This window comes from Hordeum vulgare, chromosome 1H (genome assembly GCF_904849725.1).
Source record: "Hordeum vulgare subsp. vulgare chromosome 1H, MorexV3_pseudomolecules_assembly, whole genome shotgun sequence".
In the NCBI taxonomy this organism is placed as follows: domain Eukaryota; kingdom Viridiplantae; phylum Streptophyta; class Magnoliopsida; order Poales; family Poaceae; genus Hordeum; species Hordeum vulgare.
In genome coordinates this window covers 261,762,672-261,782,185 of record NC_058518.1, presented here as the reverse complement: position 1 = coordinate 261,782,185, position 19,514 = coordinate 261,762,672, and the positions used below count along the sequence as shown (strand labels likewise).

The window sequence follows — 19,514 nt, the reverse complement described above, 5'->3', positions numbered from 1 at the left end:
GCCCCACCTCCTCATGACGATCCCATTAAATATTTTCTGGAGGGGAACACGCTTGAACCAGCACAAAAAATGGGAATTCATAAATATTCTGAATTTCTTGAAGACCAAAAGCACAAGGAACCTTCGAAATGAGTGAATCGTAATGAAAATATGTTGGGGGCGAGGGTAGTAGTTACGAATCTAGGGCAATCAACCACTATCTAAAAACCGAGGTTGGACAACTGCGTGCTCGGGGATTAACAGGGGATTTTGTCATAAAGGAATTACAGAAATGTAAAAGGGTCTTCAAAGGTCACAAGAGATGGTCCCACTTCTATCAGGGCCTTCTCGGGGTCTTGAGCAATGTTAATTTGCATTGATTGCAAACAGGGTGCGGGATTCTCTAACGCAAACAACGAAAAGGTCTCGGAGAAAGGAATCGGTCTCTTCAGTCTGGCACATGCCTCAAATTCATTTTTCCTTTGAATTACTCATTTTTTGAATTTTGCACCGGAAACTTTTCTAGGATAAGTTTGAATCCGTTCCGTTAGGATATTCATTGGTCTTGGTTTAACATGGTTTACGCGTTACTTGTTCCCGGAAGAGTCAATTTCTCCATTAGCTAAACCCTTTATTACCCTACCTTTAGACTCGTATTTTGTTTGCACACAATCAACGGAGCCCCCCCCCCCGACATATGTTGCAACATCTTCAATAGCATGCTCTTACTTCGTCTTTCCCTTAATAAGTCATCAAATTTGGTGCTTTCCAACCCGAGTTGCTATGGGGAACAAAGGCATAAATATAATAGAATCCTCCATTTAAGTGGTTCTCGCTTCTCCTTGTTCCTGCTCCTAACTCCTCCCGAGGTAGTTCCCTATGTTTGGCACTTTCCCTACTTCGTGGGTGCAACATCAACAAATTCGATCATGATCAAGTTACAACCTAAGATTTATGACTATATTATGTTAATTGTTCGTATTTCGTTCATTCCATTGGTATGATCCCACATACCTGTAATTGTTATCTGTTTGCGAGAACCAAGGGATCTTTCTGTGGAAACCTTCACGGATCATCGTTTTTTGATGGTTTTTCCGCTTTTCACAGCTGCTCTTTCAACACCCTGGTTATCTGGTGCCAAACCATCGTCCCTTTCCTTATATATTCGATAATCGAGTTTTCTATCTATGTGGCATTGATTATACAAGCTCGTGAAGAGGGCTGGACGAGTAGAATGAGGGAAAGCAGCTCGATCGAGAAAAAGAGGAGTAAACTAGAAAAACTAGAACTTCAAAAGTTAATCAATGAACCCGAGGAATTCTAAACCAACATATGCTCTGTATAGATGGAATTTTAGATAAGAAACTAATAGAAGTTTTGTGACTCCTTCATGGAATATAGGTCTTAATTAGTATATAAATAATGTCAGTTCGAACCTGACAAGTCGTTATCATTTGTTGCCCTAACTTGAGTCCATTAGCTCTTGTTGCCCTTCTATGGTGGGGATCCACAAAGAGTTCGTTTTATGAAATATGTGATAAAGTAAAAAAGAAACCGGTGGTTGCAACAATCACAAACCATAGAAAAAATGCATATCCCGTGTGTGCTCTAGTTTCGGGTTGTCCTAGACAACCATTATGAACCAAAAACAACCATACCTAGTGAAGGGGAGCTCTTCGCAGGTGTGAGTGGAAAGATGAAAATTGGTTCTAAAAGAGTCGAGCTAGGGATAAGAGATATGGTTGGTTGGCAGAATGGAAGGAATGCTATTCTAATGGCAACTGTTAAAAGAATGGTTTCCAATACAATGCCCGAATAAGAGAGACGAAATGAAGTAGTGAAAGAATAAATAAAGTACGTGGATCAAAGTGAAAAAATCACATGGCTACTAAGTCAAAATGTCCAACAAGAATGGAGATCAAGAGGGACATGAAATCCATTAGCAGCTCTATCAGTTATTTCATTATTAGAATTCCTTAACCAATAGAAAAAGAAAGAGATCACAAGCGTTATCACTGTCCAAACACATCTATCTCTAAAAAGGAGCAGGGCACCTGATATGAGATACATACTGGAGTTAAGAATTGGGACCACTAATGAGAAGGCCAATAAATCATTTTTCTATATCGGAAGGGAAAGAAGGACCATCCATTGGCCAGCACTAAAGGTAGTAATCTAGTGGCTGCTGCATCAAGCTCCATCCATGATTTTACACTCTAGAGGTGAGAACTGTCGTGAGCCAACTTTGTAGCCACCTTTCTTATGTGGAAGCAAAACCTGTATTTCTATACGAGTTTCCTTCAATTGCTTAGGGTGAGCAAGCCCATAATATTCTATCTATATTCTTTCTCCCTTTTATGTTGGAGATACATAGGAGTGGTCCATAGGGGGGCACTAGTTACTGGTTTGGAACCGTCGGTCCATAGGCACGCGAATAGGGGTCCAGCCAGTTTTTTCTCTTGGGGTTGTGTGTGGGACTGATTCGTTTCCCCTTGATGTGGAAAAATAGGCTCTTAGGGCATACGTTGCCTTTACCGAAAAAAGAAAGTCAACGGGCTTCATGGACGAGGAGGTGGAGGATGAATGGTATGGCTTGCTCACTGACTTAAAAACTTATTTTCCAAAATAAGAAGAAAGAATATAAATCTCCGAATGGAGAAAAGCATATTCTAGTATTTGCCTTGAAGCTTATTCAAAATAGGAGTGCTACACAAGCATATGCTAAAGGGGGAGGAATCCATTTATTATTTATTTCTTAGCCTTGGCACAACTATGTATAGAAATATATCTATTATTGCATGCATCGACAACAAAGTAAACTCTTGCTGATGATAGAAGAACAATTCTTAGGGAAGTTGCAATGAAACTATGAGCTATTTATTGTTCCTTTCTTAGAAAGAAAAGATAAAGGATGGCTTACGGTCTATTTTCTAACTTGACTATCCTGCCTGACTTGGCAAATAAAAGAGAACCCCATTTCACTCGGAATTGGACTTGTTTGCTACCCTGGGAAATCTTTCTTCTTTTGTACTAGCTGACCTTAGGATAGGAAATACATATTACGTGAAAGCTAGTCGCTCGGCTGGCATGCTATCAAAGCACTTAGGATTGGCTGGAACAAAACCCCGAGAAACTTGTGAACATTTCAGAGAATATAAAGAGGAGGGAGAAAAAGGTACATTTTGTATCATTTCTTTGAAACCTTGCTTACGTTTCACTTCCCTTCCCCAATCTTAGAGGGTACTATGAGCTTAGACTCCCTAAGATACCCATCACTAAACTAAAGAAAGTAGCGAAAATCATAAGATAAGCTTTGTGTTCAGATGGTTGGGAAGGAGTACGCCTGGTTTGTCTTGATTTGCTTCATCCATGATTCCCCTTGTGGAGTGAAGTGGACTGTTAAAGATACAAAAGTGAACCTTAAGATCTCGTCTTACCCCATTGAAAAAACTTGTCCAATAAACCATGTATGTATCAACTATGTAAATAAAGCCATAATGTTTGAATTTCGCATACACCAAGAACGACCAATTAGCTCTAGACAAACCTTTCATATTATATTGCATTTATGCCCAAAAAGGGACAACATGTTTTTCCCACTGGTTCAACCAAGTATTATAATTTCCTTGAATGTGTATGATTCTTCTGGATTTGGTCGGTTGTATTATATATAGTTATAAATATGAAAATGGGGCATTCTACTGTCAGTGAAGTTAATACTCTAATTTGGAAATGTTGATCTCTATTATTTGGAATAGGCTCGCTCCATCCTTCCGCCCGGCTGTGCTTTTACCTTTTTTGAAGTGGTCTCTAGGTATTTTTTTGAAACACATGCCTTTTCCAATGATCGTGGAACCAGATCCAACACTTTCGGGATATCTCCCCGTGCTGCACTCACCATGTCCCACCATCTGAGCTAACCTAACATGTCCTTAGCACAGACATCACTCAATATCTCACAGCGGAATATGTGTACCGGAGTACGCTCCGCAAAGATCCTCACTCGACACACATTCTATATCCAAGTCCCCCATCGCACTTCACAAGTTTGGGACGACCCCTTTCTTAACGGTGCCTTAACACAAGTCTTCCCTACTAAACCAGTACATTAAGTATGTGATCACTACTCATGACTCCTTGGTCTTCATAGTCCTTGAGAACACGATCAATGATGTCTCCCATACATTGTATGACGAAATCACTCCTCACGATCCAAGGCAAATGCATGGTCTATCACCCGTCACTTAAACCACTATCATATATAGGTATCCTATCTCATCTCAAAGTTCCCTTGCCTTCAACAAGCACCCTTGTCTATCAACCAGGTTTCCTGACTACAAATCCCCACACTCAGATATCACCTAAGTATAAGGCCCTCTCGACTGAGCGTATCATCTAGGATCCACTCCCATATGCATAGTCTACTCAATTGAACAACACGTCCAGTCTACAAATGACTCCAAGATCCCTCTTATCCTGGATCCCTGCATGACAGCCAACTTGCCCGCAAGACTTGTCCTTTTAGGTAAGGTAGATAGACCAGAGGAGTAGGGGTGCTTCTAATACCACCATGATCGGTAATGGAACGCTACACCCTTGCTTTCTTTATGCCTAAAGGCTAATTGAATGAATTGAGGTTTATTAAAAGACATTCGATTGATCACAAAGGAAAACCAAACCTGTAAAGAACTTCTACTATTGATTGCCGGTGCGCATTAGTCCGACCAGATTCTAGATGATCTGCCAAAAGCTCACCACCTCGTCCTATTCCATTCTTCTTTCTTTGAATGGAGCCTTAGCGAGTTCCGTGGCAGCCAGTTCGAGTTCGGACACTGGGCCTCCAACTCGCTACAAGGCAAGAACCAACACTATATGTAAACTCCAATAAAGAAGCTTGGTGGAAAGAAGGAAAGACAGAAAAAGCTACGTTTCTTTGATCAGTTACCCTTTCCAAAAAAATACTAGCTAGGGTTTCCAATTTTTCTCCCAATGTTTCCATGAATGAGACATTTGTTCAAGGAGGAACCCTTCCGGGAATGTATTACTAATAAATGTCTATTTCCAAATTCTCCTGAGGGGATCAATGTGACAGATAGGGTACCTGCAAACACTCCACCTAGACAAAGTAATGCCTCTAGAACCTCTAGCACAAACCTACCATCTAGAAGCAACAATCCGATAGGCAACATAGAGAAAGTGGAAGAATAGCTACTTTTCTTACTTATGTTTCTGATCAATAGAAAAGAGTTGCAGTCCTCTAGTTCAAGGCCTTAGAGTTATAAGGGAATTACGTGGAACCTCTCTTTTCAATAAGCATTCTACCACTAACTATGAGCCCGACTATCGTTTATCAACTCTTACCTTTTGGTACGAGAACAGATGGTCAGAGGTTTAAGGATACACAGGTAGTGCTAGACTTCTCTAATTTCACTGGTAGAGGGTGTGATTTTAGCTTATTAACGTACAAAGATTATGCTAAGATTAGTATAAAGAAGGGGTTCTTCTAAGCTTCATGAGAGAAAGCCTGTCTTCTCGAACATCCTGTAATCAATTTGGACCAGGCAAAAAAAATCTTAGATAATGAAAGAAGAGTCAGCCCTTGGGGCACGAGTGGTTCCTTTGTATGTAGGTCGCTACTTAATTTGACAAACTTTGTTTCAAGTGTTGTTGTGTCAAATTGAGATTGTGTGAAGAGTACTTAAGATCGAGGTTTTTATTTAAAGATGATTTCTCCCTTCAAAATATCATCCATCTAATTTGTTAAAGTATGGACTTCTCACCCAGAGTTGCGAACCTCGTGACTCTATTAGAAAGTAAAATGACCAACTTTTACACAAATTTTCAAGTTGATGAATTTTCTTACTTAGCTTATTTTCCTCTAAAATGACATAATAAGATAAAAATGGCATGAAAAGAAAAAAGAAAGAATAGAAGAGGAAAGTGGAGAAAAAGAAAGATTATAAGAAGAATGAGCTTCTTCTTTCTTTCTTCTTATTATTTGCCTTCTCTTTCTTCTTCTTCTTATTCTAGTCATCTTCTTCTTCTTATCATTCTTACTTTCTTATTATCATTTTGCATATTTGACTCACTTCATGGAAGGTGGCATTGATGGGATGATGTTGTTTTCTTTTTGCTTCGATTTGTATGGATGAACAGTGTCTTGTCTTGCTCAACATTTTTTCATGATCATGTTGGATACATGGCCTATACTTCTTCTATGATGTTTGAAATTATATATACCATAGAAGTATTCTAAAAACGCAGGGAAATAACTAAAAACAAACAAAAAAGTGCCAACACATGCATTTTGCCATCTGCCAGCAGACGACAAATTCCTTTGCCGTCCGTGAGTTGATGGTAAAGGTGTCATGTGGCACCTACCTGTGCAACCTAGGGGCAGCAGGTCTGACCTATATGGTCACTTTGTCGTCAGCTAGGGCAGAGCGACCGGCAAAGGGGCACCCGAGGTACACGGTAAAGGGGAACCCCAGGCACACGATAAAGGGGCACCCCAGGCATAGGACAAAGGGGCACACCAGGCACTCGGCAAAGGACATGGGAGGCGCCGGCTGGCGGAGCTAGTGATGACACCAGCTGGCAGATGGCAAAGGTTGTTGATGGCTGTTGTGTATCCCTTGCAACGACGCTAGAAATAGTTGTGTCGACGACACCAGGAATCCTTCAGCTGCGGCTACGCCTTAAGGGACTTCCTAGGCAAGTATGCAAAGGATTTCCCCCGTGGCCTTGGAGCCTTGCGTTGGTGTTCCCTCGAAGAAAAAAGGGTGATGTAGCACAGCGACGGTAAGTATTTCCCTCAGTTTGAGAACCAAGGTATCAATCTAGCGGAAGAGTATCTCAAGATCCTGCACAAACACAAAAGCTTGCACCCAATGCTATGAAGGGATTGTCAATCCCTTATAGATTGTTTGCCAAGTGAGAACTGAAAGCAACAACGTAACAAAGCAAAGTAAAAGCAGAGTTGTAAACGATGGATGTGAATAGACCCGGGGGCCGTAGTGTTTACTAGTGGCTTCTCTCATAAAAGCAAGTAGACGGTGGGTGAACAAATTACTTTTGAGCAATTGATAGAAGTGTGCAAAGTCGTGACGATATCTATGCAATGATTATTTCTATAAGCATCACGTCCGAAACAAGTAGACTGATACTTTCTGCATCTACTACTATTACTCCACACGTCGACCGCTATCCAGCATGCATCTAGTGTATTAAGTCCATAAGAACAGAGTAATACCTTAAGCAAGATGACATTATGTAGAGGGATAATCGCAAACCAATGATAAAAACCCCATCTGTTTACCCTTGATGGCAACTGCTTGATGTGTCCCTTGCTACCCCTACTGTCACTGGGAAAGGTCACCACATGGAAGAACCCAAAACCAAGCACTTCTACCATTGCAAGAATCATAGATCTAGTTCGCCAAACAAAACCCAAGACTCGGAGAGACTTACAAGGATATCAAATCATGCATATAAGAAATCAGCAAAGACTCAAACATATATCATAGATAATCTGATCACAAGTCCACAATTCATCAGATCTCGACAAACACACCGCCAAAGAAGATTACATCGGATAGATCTCCATGAAGATCATGGAGAACTTTGTATTGAAGATCCAAGAGAGAGAAGAAGCCATCTAGCTACTAACTACGAACCCGTAGGTCTGAAGTGAACTACTCACGAGTCATTGGAGGGGCAATGATGATGATGAAGAAGCCCTCCACCTCCAAAGTCCCCTCCGACAGGGTGCCGGGAAGGGTCTCCAGATGAGATCTCGCGGAAACGGAAGCTTGCAGCGGCGGAAAAGTATTTTCGAGGCTCCCCTGATTTTTTGCGGAATATTTGGGAATATATAGGCGCAAGACCTAGGTCAGGGGGCGGCCAGGGAGGCCACAAGCCTGCCCACCGCCGCCTCCCCTGGTGGCGGAGTGGGGTTTGTGGGCTCCCTGGAGCCCACCTGGCTTGGCCCAAAAGCCCCCTCGACTTCTTCCGTTCGGGAAAAAATCATTTCGGGGTTTTTCTTCCGTTTGGACTCCGTTCCAAAATCAGATCTGAAAAGAGTCAAAAACACGGAAAAACAGGAACTGGCACTTGGCACTGAATCAATAAGTTAGTCCCAAAAAAGATATAAAAAGATACATAAAATATACAAAGAAGGCAAGATAACAGCGTGAAACCATCAAAAATTATAGATACGTTTGAGACGTATCAAGCATCCCCAAGCTTAACTCCTGCTTGTCCTCGAGTAGGGAAGTTATAAGAATGAATTTTTCATGCTTTCATGCTACCTAGCATACACTACAAGAAAAACGCTCAATTATGACCAAAAATAATGACGGTGGTTTAATTGGTCATTGATCCATGACCAAAATTCTGAAATTTGTCATGGCAAGTCTAAGAGGGTCCAAAGCCCATAACGTTATGACCTTTTGCGTTCATAGGTCATGATCCTATTGCACAAAATGGTCATTAAGATGTGTAGAATTATTTATAATCATATTTCAATGCTATATGACCAAATATAAGATCATAAACATATGTGTGGAGGTGACTGGACGACACCTCATTAGTTTTACGTATGTGTCATGTATTGAGAGCAAAATTTTGTTTTATACGTATATGGACAGGAAAGAAGCAGAGTCCTACAAGAAAAACATGCAAGAGGGTTCCAGGCATGTAAGTCAAGGGAGATCAGGATTCATGAGAAACAGATTGACAAGATGAGGAGATTTAATAGGTACGCCTCTAATACCATGACATGAATATGGTATTGATAATATAACTTCTTGGTGTTTGGGAAAAATAATGTAATTTTGTGTGTGATTTGTTTGCATCTTGGCTAGTAGCTGTGTCTGAAATACCTGTAGTAGTGTGTCATCCACCTAAGGGCTAAAGTGGTAAAGTATTTTTTTTAACTAGGGAAAACCGTATAGTTTTAGACCATCTTATCTTGAGTTTGGAATTTATAGCAAGCCCAAACCTGTTTATAGAAAACATTTGAACAGTGGAATCAACTTGTGATTTCAAAGAAGCAAGTAGATAAATGACACACTTTTGAGATTCTGCTCGAGAAGGTAGCTACATCCGTGCTGACTACTCCATCATTTTCTTTTATTTCTAAGGCACGCAAGCGCATCATCTTGGTCGATTTGTTGATAATCGGGCAGTGGATGCCTTGCGATTGTGTTCCTGGATTTTGTCTCGTAGGTGCATGATTGGTTTGGTATTTGGTGCGGTTGCAAGTTTGCGTTACTTTTACGGTGAAATGGTAGGTGGGAGGAGGAGACAGTGGTCCAAGGCCCAAGCATTGCATGGTTTTGCTGGTACTAGTGCCATAATACATGAATATGTGCCTACACATGCAAATTAATGCACAAAATCAGATTTAGTCGTTGGATGTATAATCTGTTCAATGAAAATGCACCATGTTTTGCTTCAATTTCTTTCTGCTGTGTGTGCAAACACCTTCTCAACTTTGTGTGTTTTATTTATGAAAAAAATAAATTTGTTGAGAGAGGCTTGATATATAACGAACTGTCAGTTTTCGTGTGCTTTACATCCTCTGTTCGTTTTACTGCTTGATATATAAAAATTGAAACTTCCTTTTCTGCTGATAAGAGAGGAGAGGTTCTAGCATGCTAGAGCACACCTATCTATCTATCTGCTCATGTGCCTGTCAAAGGGAGGGATTCATGTGAATCTACCACGTTTATTTATCAGGTACGAGAAAAACTCAAACTTTCTTCATGGTTATAGTGCTTCTTCCTGTTTATTTATCAGGATGAAATAATTCTAATTTATTTATCACTTGTACATTATAATATTTGATTATTTTGTATGCTTTCTTATGTTTGATTATTTGAATTACCAGGATGATCTGAAGCACGGAGAAGAAGTAGAGGACAAGACAAGAGGAGGGAACAAGAAGCTTCGTTTATCATTGATGTTATGTGTGATCAACAAAAACTTGTGCTTCTCATCCAATCTTTGTCGAACTATTTTGATGTGTGATTATGTACTTGTTGGGCCCTTTTGTTGTGCACCTGCACTTGTAGAACTATTTTGTTGTGCACTTGTTGGGCCTTGAACCTTTATGTGTAGAGGAGTCGATGGATGGTGTATTGTAATTCATGTGATGTGCTACTGAAATGAAATATATACAACTAATTTGCAATCTTTTATAATTTTGTATTTGTTTTTTAATGGGCCTATCCTGAGATATACAATTTAGACATTTTTAATAATAAAGTAATATTGGTGGAGGCCCATGTAGACAAGATTATTGAATTGGGCTATGAAATTTATGATGATTCCATTTGGTCACTAGCAATGCCATGTTAGCACAGCCACGTCAGATCCTACGTGGCTCACACAAATGGGTAATGACCAAACCAAATTTTTGGTCAATAGAGCTCTATCACCAAAATTTTAGAAAGGTCAAGTTTGTTCATTCTTGACGGCCAAATGTTGACCTTGTAAATTTGGTAAAAAAATGTCAATAAACAACAACAATGACGAATCAATGACCAATATAGGGAGTCATAAGTGACCTTATTTCTTGTAGTGATAGGTGTCCTTTGTAATTCCTCTTATGTGACGTGAATGTTCAGATCCATTAGATTCAAAAAAATAGTTTGCTATTGACGTGGAGACAATAATAATTCAAGCAAACTAGCAAAGTAATCATGAACTTTCAAAATAACAAGGCCAAAAGAAAGTTATCCCTACAAAAGCATATAGTCTGGCTATGCTCTATCATCATTGAACAACGAATTTAAATCATGCACAACCCCGGTATTGGCCAAGTAATTGTTTCACACTTGTACTTTCTCAAACATTTTCAACTCTCACGAAATACATGAGCGTGAGCCATGGTTATAACACTATAGATGGTGTGGAATGTGGTGGAGGTTGCAAGACAAAAAGGAGAAGATAGTCACATTAACTAGGCATATCAATGAGCTGTGGAGATGCTCATCAATAGGTATCAATGTGAATGAGTAGGGATTGCCATACAAATGATGCACTAGAGCTACAACTATGTGAAAGCTCTTAAAGAAAACTAGTGGGTGTGCATCCAACTTGCTTGCTCACGAAGACCTAAGGCAATTTTGAGGAAGCCTATCATTGGAATAAACAAGCCAAGTTATATAATGAGAATTTCCCACTAGCTATATGGTGGTGACAAAACGAGAGACTCTCAATCATGAAGATCATGGTGCTCAAAATGCACAAGTGTGGAAAAAGTGGTAGCATTGTCCCTTCTCTCTTTTTCTCTCATTTTTTTAATTTTGGTGGGCTCTTTGGCCTCTTTTTTATGGGATTCTTTGGCCTCTTTTATTTCCACACATGGGGCAATGCTCCAATAATGATGATCATCACACTTTCAACTCAAAACTTAGAGCAATTATGACTCTATATGGAATGCCTTCGGTAGTGTACCGTGGCAATGATGTAGCATGACATAGACATCAATGGAAACATCATGCTAGCTATCTTATGATCATGCAATGACAATGTAGACGTGGTGGCACATATCATGATGGTAGTTGCATGGCAATATATCTCAGAATGACTTTGCAAAAGCCATAATAGGTAGGTATGGTGGCTGTTTTGAGGGAGGCTAATGGTGGGTTTTGTGCACCAGCGAAAGTTGCACGACACTTAAGAAGATAGTGATGGTGGAAGGTGAAAGTGCATCTAAACTATGGAATCAACATTAGTCATGCAAAACTCATATACTTGTCGCAAAAGTTTTATTAGTAATCGAAACAAAGCATTCAACGCATAGTCCTAGGGGAAGGGTTGGTAGGTATAAACCATCGCGCGATCCCGACCGCCACGCAAAGGATGACAATCAATAGACTAATCATGCTCAGATTTCATCACATAGCGGTTCACCATACTTGCATGCTACGGGAATCACTAACTTCAACACAAGTATTTCTAGATCCACAACACCTTACTAGCATGACTTCAATATTACCATAACCACAACTCAAAACGAATTGAGATGAATCAAACTTCTCTAACTATTCAATGCACATGAAGGTGGAAATTTTCGTATCCCTTTGGATAACTACCCCTTTTGAGACTAGTTTCAAAGCATAGATCAACTACCAAGCCACGCACCGCTGTGCTCTAAAAGATATAAGTGAAGCACATAGAGCAAAAGTATATAGCTCAAAATATATAAGTGAAGCTCATGTGAGCTAAATTGTCTACCAAAAGATATAAGTGAATCTCGATAAAATCACGGTGTGTGCATGTATCTCTCTCTAGGTGTGCGGCAAGGATGATTGTGACACAACAAAAATAAATAAAAGACTCCTACGATACAAGACGCTCCAAGCAAAAACACATAACATGTGGTGAATAAAAATATAGCCCCAAGTAACGTTACCGATAGATTGAAGACGAGAGAGGGGATGCCTTCCCGCGGCATCCCCAAGCTTAGGCTTTTACGACATCCTTGAATCTCTTGGAGCGCCTTGGGCATCCCCAAGCTTGAGCTCTTGCCACTCTTTATCTTTTTGTCCATAAGAACTTCACCCAAAACTTGAAAACTTCACAACACGAAACTTAAACAGAAACTCGTGATAACATTAGTACAAGAAAGCAAACCACCACTTCCTTAGGTACTGTAGAAAACTTTAAATTATACCTGTGCTGATCTCGGGTTACTGTACTTTGAATCTTCCGTGGCTAATAGCCCCCGATACTATCCATAGTTTCATCAAAATAAGCAACCAACACAACAAAAACAGAATCTGTTAACACCAGACCAGTCTGTAGCAATTTGTATGTTTTGTATACTATGGTACTTCAAAAATTCTGAAAAATTACGATTGTCTGAAGAATTTGCGTATAAATCAGAATCACGAAGAATCAACTCAAAATATCTTACAGAAAAAAATGAAAATTCTTTTCGTGAGCAGAAAGTTTCTGTCTTTTCCAGCATGACCAAACGATCATCCTCAAGACTAATCATAACGGTTTTGCTTGGCACAAACGCAAAAAGAAACACAAAAAACACAATCATAACAGAATTATGAAAGTGTGGAAAACACAAAGCAGAAAGAAAAATTATAGATTCGTTGGGTTGCCTCCCAACAAGCGCTATTGTTTAATGCCCTTGGCTAGGCATTCAATGATGCTCTCACAAAAGACAAGAATTGAAGCACAACGAGAGTATCCTAAAGCATGTGAAAATCACATCTAAGTCGAACATACTTCCTATGCATAGGCATTTTATAGAAAAACAGATTGTCAAGACAACCAATAGTTGCCATATGCAAGGAAGAAGAAAGAGGCAAGAGAAATCTCAACATCACGAAAGGTGATTTGGTAACATGAAAGTTTCTACAAAAATATTTTCCTCTCGCATAGCAATTACATGTGGGATCATATTCAAATTCAACAATATAGCTATCCCATAGGATATTCTTTTCATGATCCACATGCATACAAAGTTGACGCTCTTCAAAAATAGTGGGATTATCATCAAATAAAGTCATGACTTCTCCAATCCCACTTTCAACATTGTTGCAAATATCATATTCATCATGAGGTTTGAACAAATTTTCAAGATCATAAGAAAGATCATCACCCCAATCATGATTAGTGCAACAAGTAGTGGACAAAGCAAAACTAGCATCCCCAAGCTTAGGGTTTTGCATAATTTTAGCACGATTATCACTAATAGAATTTATAGTGAAACCATTGCAATCATGCTTTTCATCCAAGGAGCTCTCGTGAAACACTTCATGAATTTCTTCCTCACAATTTCCAGATTCACACATCTTACGCAAAACTCCAAAGAAATAGTCAATTGCTCTCAACTCACTAGCAATTTGTTCCACACGAGTGGGTCTCTTAAAGAGACTAGCAAGTGGATGAGGATCCATATCACTAGATTTTTAGCAAGCGAAGATGCAAGCATATTGAAGGCACATGGCACACAAGCGAAAAGAAAGCAAGCGGAAGAAGGGCGAACGAAAAAAGGCAAAAGAAAACGGCAAAGGAGAAAGGCAAATGAAAACGACAAATGTGAAGTGGGGGAGAGGAAAACGAGAGGCGACTGGCAACAAAAGTAAATGCAAGAGAAGAGTTTGTGAGACCTACTTGGATAGATCTTGATTTCTCCTCCCCGGCAACGACGCCAGAAATAGGCGTGTTGACGAGAGATTACCCTTGTCTTGATCTCCTCGGCAAGCGATCCTCCTCCCCGGCAACGGCGCGAGAAATAGTTCTGATGGCTGCTGTGTATCCATTGCAACGGCGCCAGAAATAGTTGTGTCGACGGCACCAGGAATCCTTCAGCTGCAGCTACGCCTTAAGGGACTTCCTAGGCAAGTATGCAAAGGATTTCCCCCGTGGCCTTGGAGCCTTGCGTTGGTGTTCCCTCGAAGCGGAAAGGTTGATGTAGCACAGCGATGGTAAGTATTTCCCTCAGTTCGAGAACCAAGGTATCAATCCGGCGGAAGAGTATCTCAAGATCCTACACAAACACAAAAGTTTGCACCCAACGTTATGAAGGGGTTGTCAATCCCTTATAGATTGTTTGCCAAGTGAGAACTGAAAGCAACAAAGTAACAAAGCAAAGTAAAAGCGGAGTTGTAAACAATGGATGTGAATAGACCCGGGGGCCGTAGTGTTTACTAGTGGCTTCTCTCATAAAAGCAAGTAGACGGTGGGTGAACAAATTACTGTCGAGCAATTGATAGAACTGTGTAGAGTCGTGACGATATCTATGCAATGATTAGTTCTATAGGCATCACGTCTGAAACAAGTAGACCGATACTTTCTGCATATACTACTATTACTCCACACGTCGGCCGCTATCCAGCATGCATCTAGTGTATTATGTCCATAAGAACAGAGTAACGCCTTAAGCAAGATGACATGATGTAGAGGGATAATCTCAAAACAATGATAAAAACCCCATCTTTTTACCCTTGATGGCAACTGCTTGATGTGTGCCTTGCTGCCCCTACTGTCACTGGGAAAGGTCACCACATGGCAGAACCCAACACCAAGCACTTCTCCCATTGCAAGAATCATGGATCTAGTTGGCCAAACAAAACCCAAGACCCGGAGAGACTTACAAGGATATCAAATCATGCATATAAGAAATCAGCAAAGACTCAAATATATATCATAGATAATCTGATCACAAGTCCACAATTCATCGGATCTCAACAAACACACGGCCAAAGAAGATTACATCGGATAGATATCCATGAAGATCATGGAGAACTTTGTATTGAAGATCCAAGAGAGAGAAGAAGACATCTAGCTACTAACTACGGACCTGTAGGTCTGAAGTGAACTACTCACGAGTCATTGGAGGGGCGATGATGAGGATGAAGAAGCCCTCCACCTCCAAAGTCCCCTCCGATAGGGTGACGGGAAGGGTCTCCAGATGAGATCTCGCGAAAACGGAAGCTTGCGGCGGCAGAAAAGTATTTTCGAGGCTCCACTAATTTTTTGCGGAATATTTGGGAATATATAGGCGCAAGACCTAGGTCAGGGGGCGGCAAGGGAGGCCACAAGCCTGCCCACTGCCGCCTCCCCCCTGGTGGCGGACTGGGGGCTTGTGGGCTCCCTGGAGTCCACCTGGCTTGGCCCAAAAGCCCCATGGACTTCTTCCGTTCGGGAAAAAATCATTTCGGGGTTTTTCTTCCGTTTGGACTCCGTTCCAAAATCAGATCTGAAAAGAGTCAAAAACACGGAAAAACAGGAACTGGCACTTGGCACTAAATCAATAAGTTAGTCCCAAAAAAGATATAAAAAGAGACATAAAACATACAAAGAAGGCAAGATAATAGCGTGAAACCATCAAAAACTATAGATACGTTTGAGACGTATCAGTTGTCGCTAGCTAGCTCATGGGAAAGGCTCCATTATCCACCTAATAGAGCAGATTCCTATCCACTGCCGCCCAGCACCTTTGTTGTCTGCGGTCCAAGGCAGATCGACAACAAATATCATTGTCGCCCGCTACCAGCCGGAATACGGCAAAGAAAGCCTTTACCGTGACTTTCAGTGCCGGAAATTTTGCCATCGGCCGGCGGATGGCAAAGATCTCTGCTGTCTATGGGGTGATCCTTTGCTGTTTGCTATGGAAGACGGGAAAGAAGCTGATTCCTATAGTGATTTGTGAGAAATCACTTTTGAGTCCATATGAAAGCTGAAAGGACGTGAATATCACCTAGAGGAGGGTGAATAGGCGCTTTAAAATAATTATGGTTGAAAGGTCGTGGATGTCGCCTAGATGGGGTGAATAGGTACTTCAAAATAATTATGGTTTAGGCTTATAAAATGTGGAATTGGGTTGGCATGGATCAAGACTGGGATTTGTCACTCCGTGTGACGGGGAGTTATCTTGGGGCCCACTCGGTAATACAACATCACAACAAGCCTTGCAAGCAATGTGACTAAAGAGTTAGCCATGGGATTTTGTATTGAGATTGAACTAGGTATAGAGATACCGACGATCGAATCTCGGTCAAGTAACATATCGAAGGACAAAGGGAATGTTTTACGGGATTAACTGAATCCTTCACATATAGGTTCAGCGGATAAAGATCTTCATAGAATATGTAGGATTCAATGTGGACATCGAGGTACCGCTATTGGTTATTGACCAAAGAGTGTCTCAGGTCATGTCTACATAGTTCTCGAACCCACACGGTCTGCACACTTAAGGTTCGGTGACGTTTTGGTATTATTGAGTTATGTATGTTGGTGACCAAAAGTTGTTCAGAGTACCGGATGAGATCCCGGATGTCACGAGGAGCTTCGGAATTGTCCGGAGGTAAACATTGATATATAGGAAAGTTGCATTTGGCTTCAGGATAGATTTCGGGCATTATCGGTGAAATACTGGGAGTGACGAATGGGTTCTGGGGTTTTACCGGGAGAGGCCACCCCCGGTAGAGGACCTAGTAGGCCTAAAGGTGGCGCACTATCCCCTAGTGGGATGGTGCGGCCAGCCCAATAAGTCTATTTCGACCAAGGTGCAAAAGAAGGGAAAAACCCAAGTGGGGAAGGGAGATCATGTGGAATCCTACTAGGAGTAGGATTGGAGGTGGACTGTTCCACCTCCTCCCACTTTGACCGAACCCTTTGTGGGATTTGAGGCTGCCTCCTCCCCTCCCTCCCTCCTATATATACTAGACGAACTGAGGGCAGCCTGAACCCTAATAAGCCACGTGCTGCCCTCTCTCCATCGAGGTTGTTTTCTCCTCAAGATTAGTTTCATAGAGCTTGGCGAAGCCCTGCTGGATTAGTTCACCACCACCACCACCACGTCGTCGTCCTGGATAACTCATCTACCTCTTCTCCCTTCTTGCTGGATTAAGAAGGCAAAGGTCGTCATCGAGCTGTATGTGTGCCGAAATCGGAGGTGTCGTCCGTTCGGCACTAGATTAGGATGGATCGTGATGGGATCGCGGGACGCTTCATGATAAGATTGCGAGACGGACCGCGAGTTGGATCGCAAAGATGTGTGCATAGATGGTCATCACCTTGGATAGATCTTATGTGCACATAGGGAATTTTTTTGTTTCCCATGCGACTTTCCCCAACAAGATAAACAACTAAGTGATACCAAGATATATAACCACAAACAATATGGCTATCATAAAGTAAAGTGCATAAGTAAAAGGCTCGGGTCATAGATAACCGTGACACACAAAGATGACGATGTATCCCTAAGTTCACACCCTTGCGGATGCTAATCTCCGCTTGGAGTGGTGTGCAGGCACAATGCTCCCCAAGATGCCAGTAAGGCCACCATAATCTCCTCACACCCTCGCAAAATGCAAGATGTCATAATTCCACTAAGGGAACCTTGAGGGAGGTCACTCAACCTGTACAAAGAAGGTTGGGGAAACCTCCACAACTTAATTGGAGGCTCCCAACGACACCATGAAGCTTCACCACAATGGACTATGGCTGCGTGAAAACCTCAAATGCTCGGGGCAATCTCCACAACTTAATTGGAGACCCCAACGCTTGCCCGGAGTTTTACACCACAATGATTGAGCTCCGAGGCACCACCAAGCTTCTAGTATGCGGAAGCATCCACGAAGAACAATTTCTAGGGTACCAAGTACCCAAGGGTAACAAGCTTCTCAAACTTCACTTCCACGTATCACCGTGGAGAACTCAAAGAGATGCAACTAATGCAACGACAAGAACACACGAAGTGGTCAAGTCCCTCACACTCAAATCCCTCCACAACAACAAAAGATATGGAGGAGTATGAGAGGAAGAACAAGGAGCTCACAAAGAACTCCAAGATCAAGATACAAGGAGTTCCCCTCACATAGAGGACAAAATGATTGGTGGAGATGTGGATATAGATCTCCTCTCTCTGTTCCCTCATGAACTAGCAAGAACCATTGGAGGGGTTGAGAGTTAGCAATCTCTAAGAAGGTCAACAATGGGGGGAAAACACGAGCTAGGAGGAAAGGGAACCATTGGGGAAGAAGACCCCCTTAAATAGGCCCCCACAAATCTACCCGTTATGTGTAGAATTACGCACGGGCGGTACAACAAGTTGCCACGACGGTACACCCCGACTGCCTATTTTAGAGGTACAACCACCCAGCCACCGCTGAATAGCAAGACCGCAACAGAAGGTTTGCCAGTGGTTCCACCAGCCATGGCTACTGGGCACGGCTAAGTCCCAAGTGGTACAACCGCTAAGAACATCGGTAGTATCAGCTATATTAATATATTAGTACAACCGGGCCACCACCGCCCAAACACCGCAGCACAACAAAACCGTGTCGGTTGTGGACCGGTCCTGGGCCGGTTCAACCACCCGTGGCAGTGGTTCAACTGCTGGAAGAAACCAGGAAATACCAGAACTGCCATAACTTTTGCAAATGAGCTCCGAATTGAGCAAACTCAAGCTTGTGGGATTCAACATGACAAGAGCCATGAAAAATGCCAATGATATAGAGATGTGAAACTATATGAATGAAGAACTGACAAAAACTCCAACATCGAAACCATCATAGAAGATGCACATGAACTCCATTTTCGATGAACTCAAGCTTGTCATAAATATGACCGTAAGCTCTAAAAATCACAAAGAGAAACACCAAACAAGAACCAAGAAATATAATGCAAGGATGCAAATGGTTTGAGGTCTCAACAAATGATTCAATCTAGCTACTCACCTTAGAGCCCCCCTTGACAGTACGGAAATCCATCCAAAATAGAAAAACCTATCATGGGCAAACCTATACCTTGCACATAGTCCACTCGAGCTAGATTATGACGATATTGACTTCCTCGAGATGGACCACCTTTATTGATTGTGTTGTCTTGATGAAGACTAGTTGATTGCTCCCCATACTCACTATGAGTGAGCCACTCTTCAACACGTCTTCACAAATCCATTGACACCACAATGGACGGCAAGCTTCAAGCATGATATCTTTGTGATGGTCCACTTGAACTTGCACATCACAAACTTGATGAGGATCACCAGTTGA

General features: G+C 41.6%; 1 pseudogene; it reads left to right on the top strand.

Moving 5' to 3' along the window:
* The first annotated feature begins 439 nt into the window (after positions 1–439).
* Positions 440–1,303, top strand: LOC123398382 (annotated as a pseudogene).
* Positions 1,304–19,514: the final 18,211 nt, after the last annotated feature.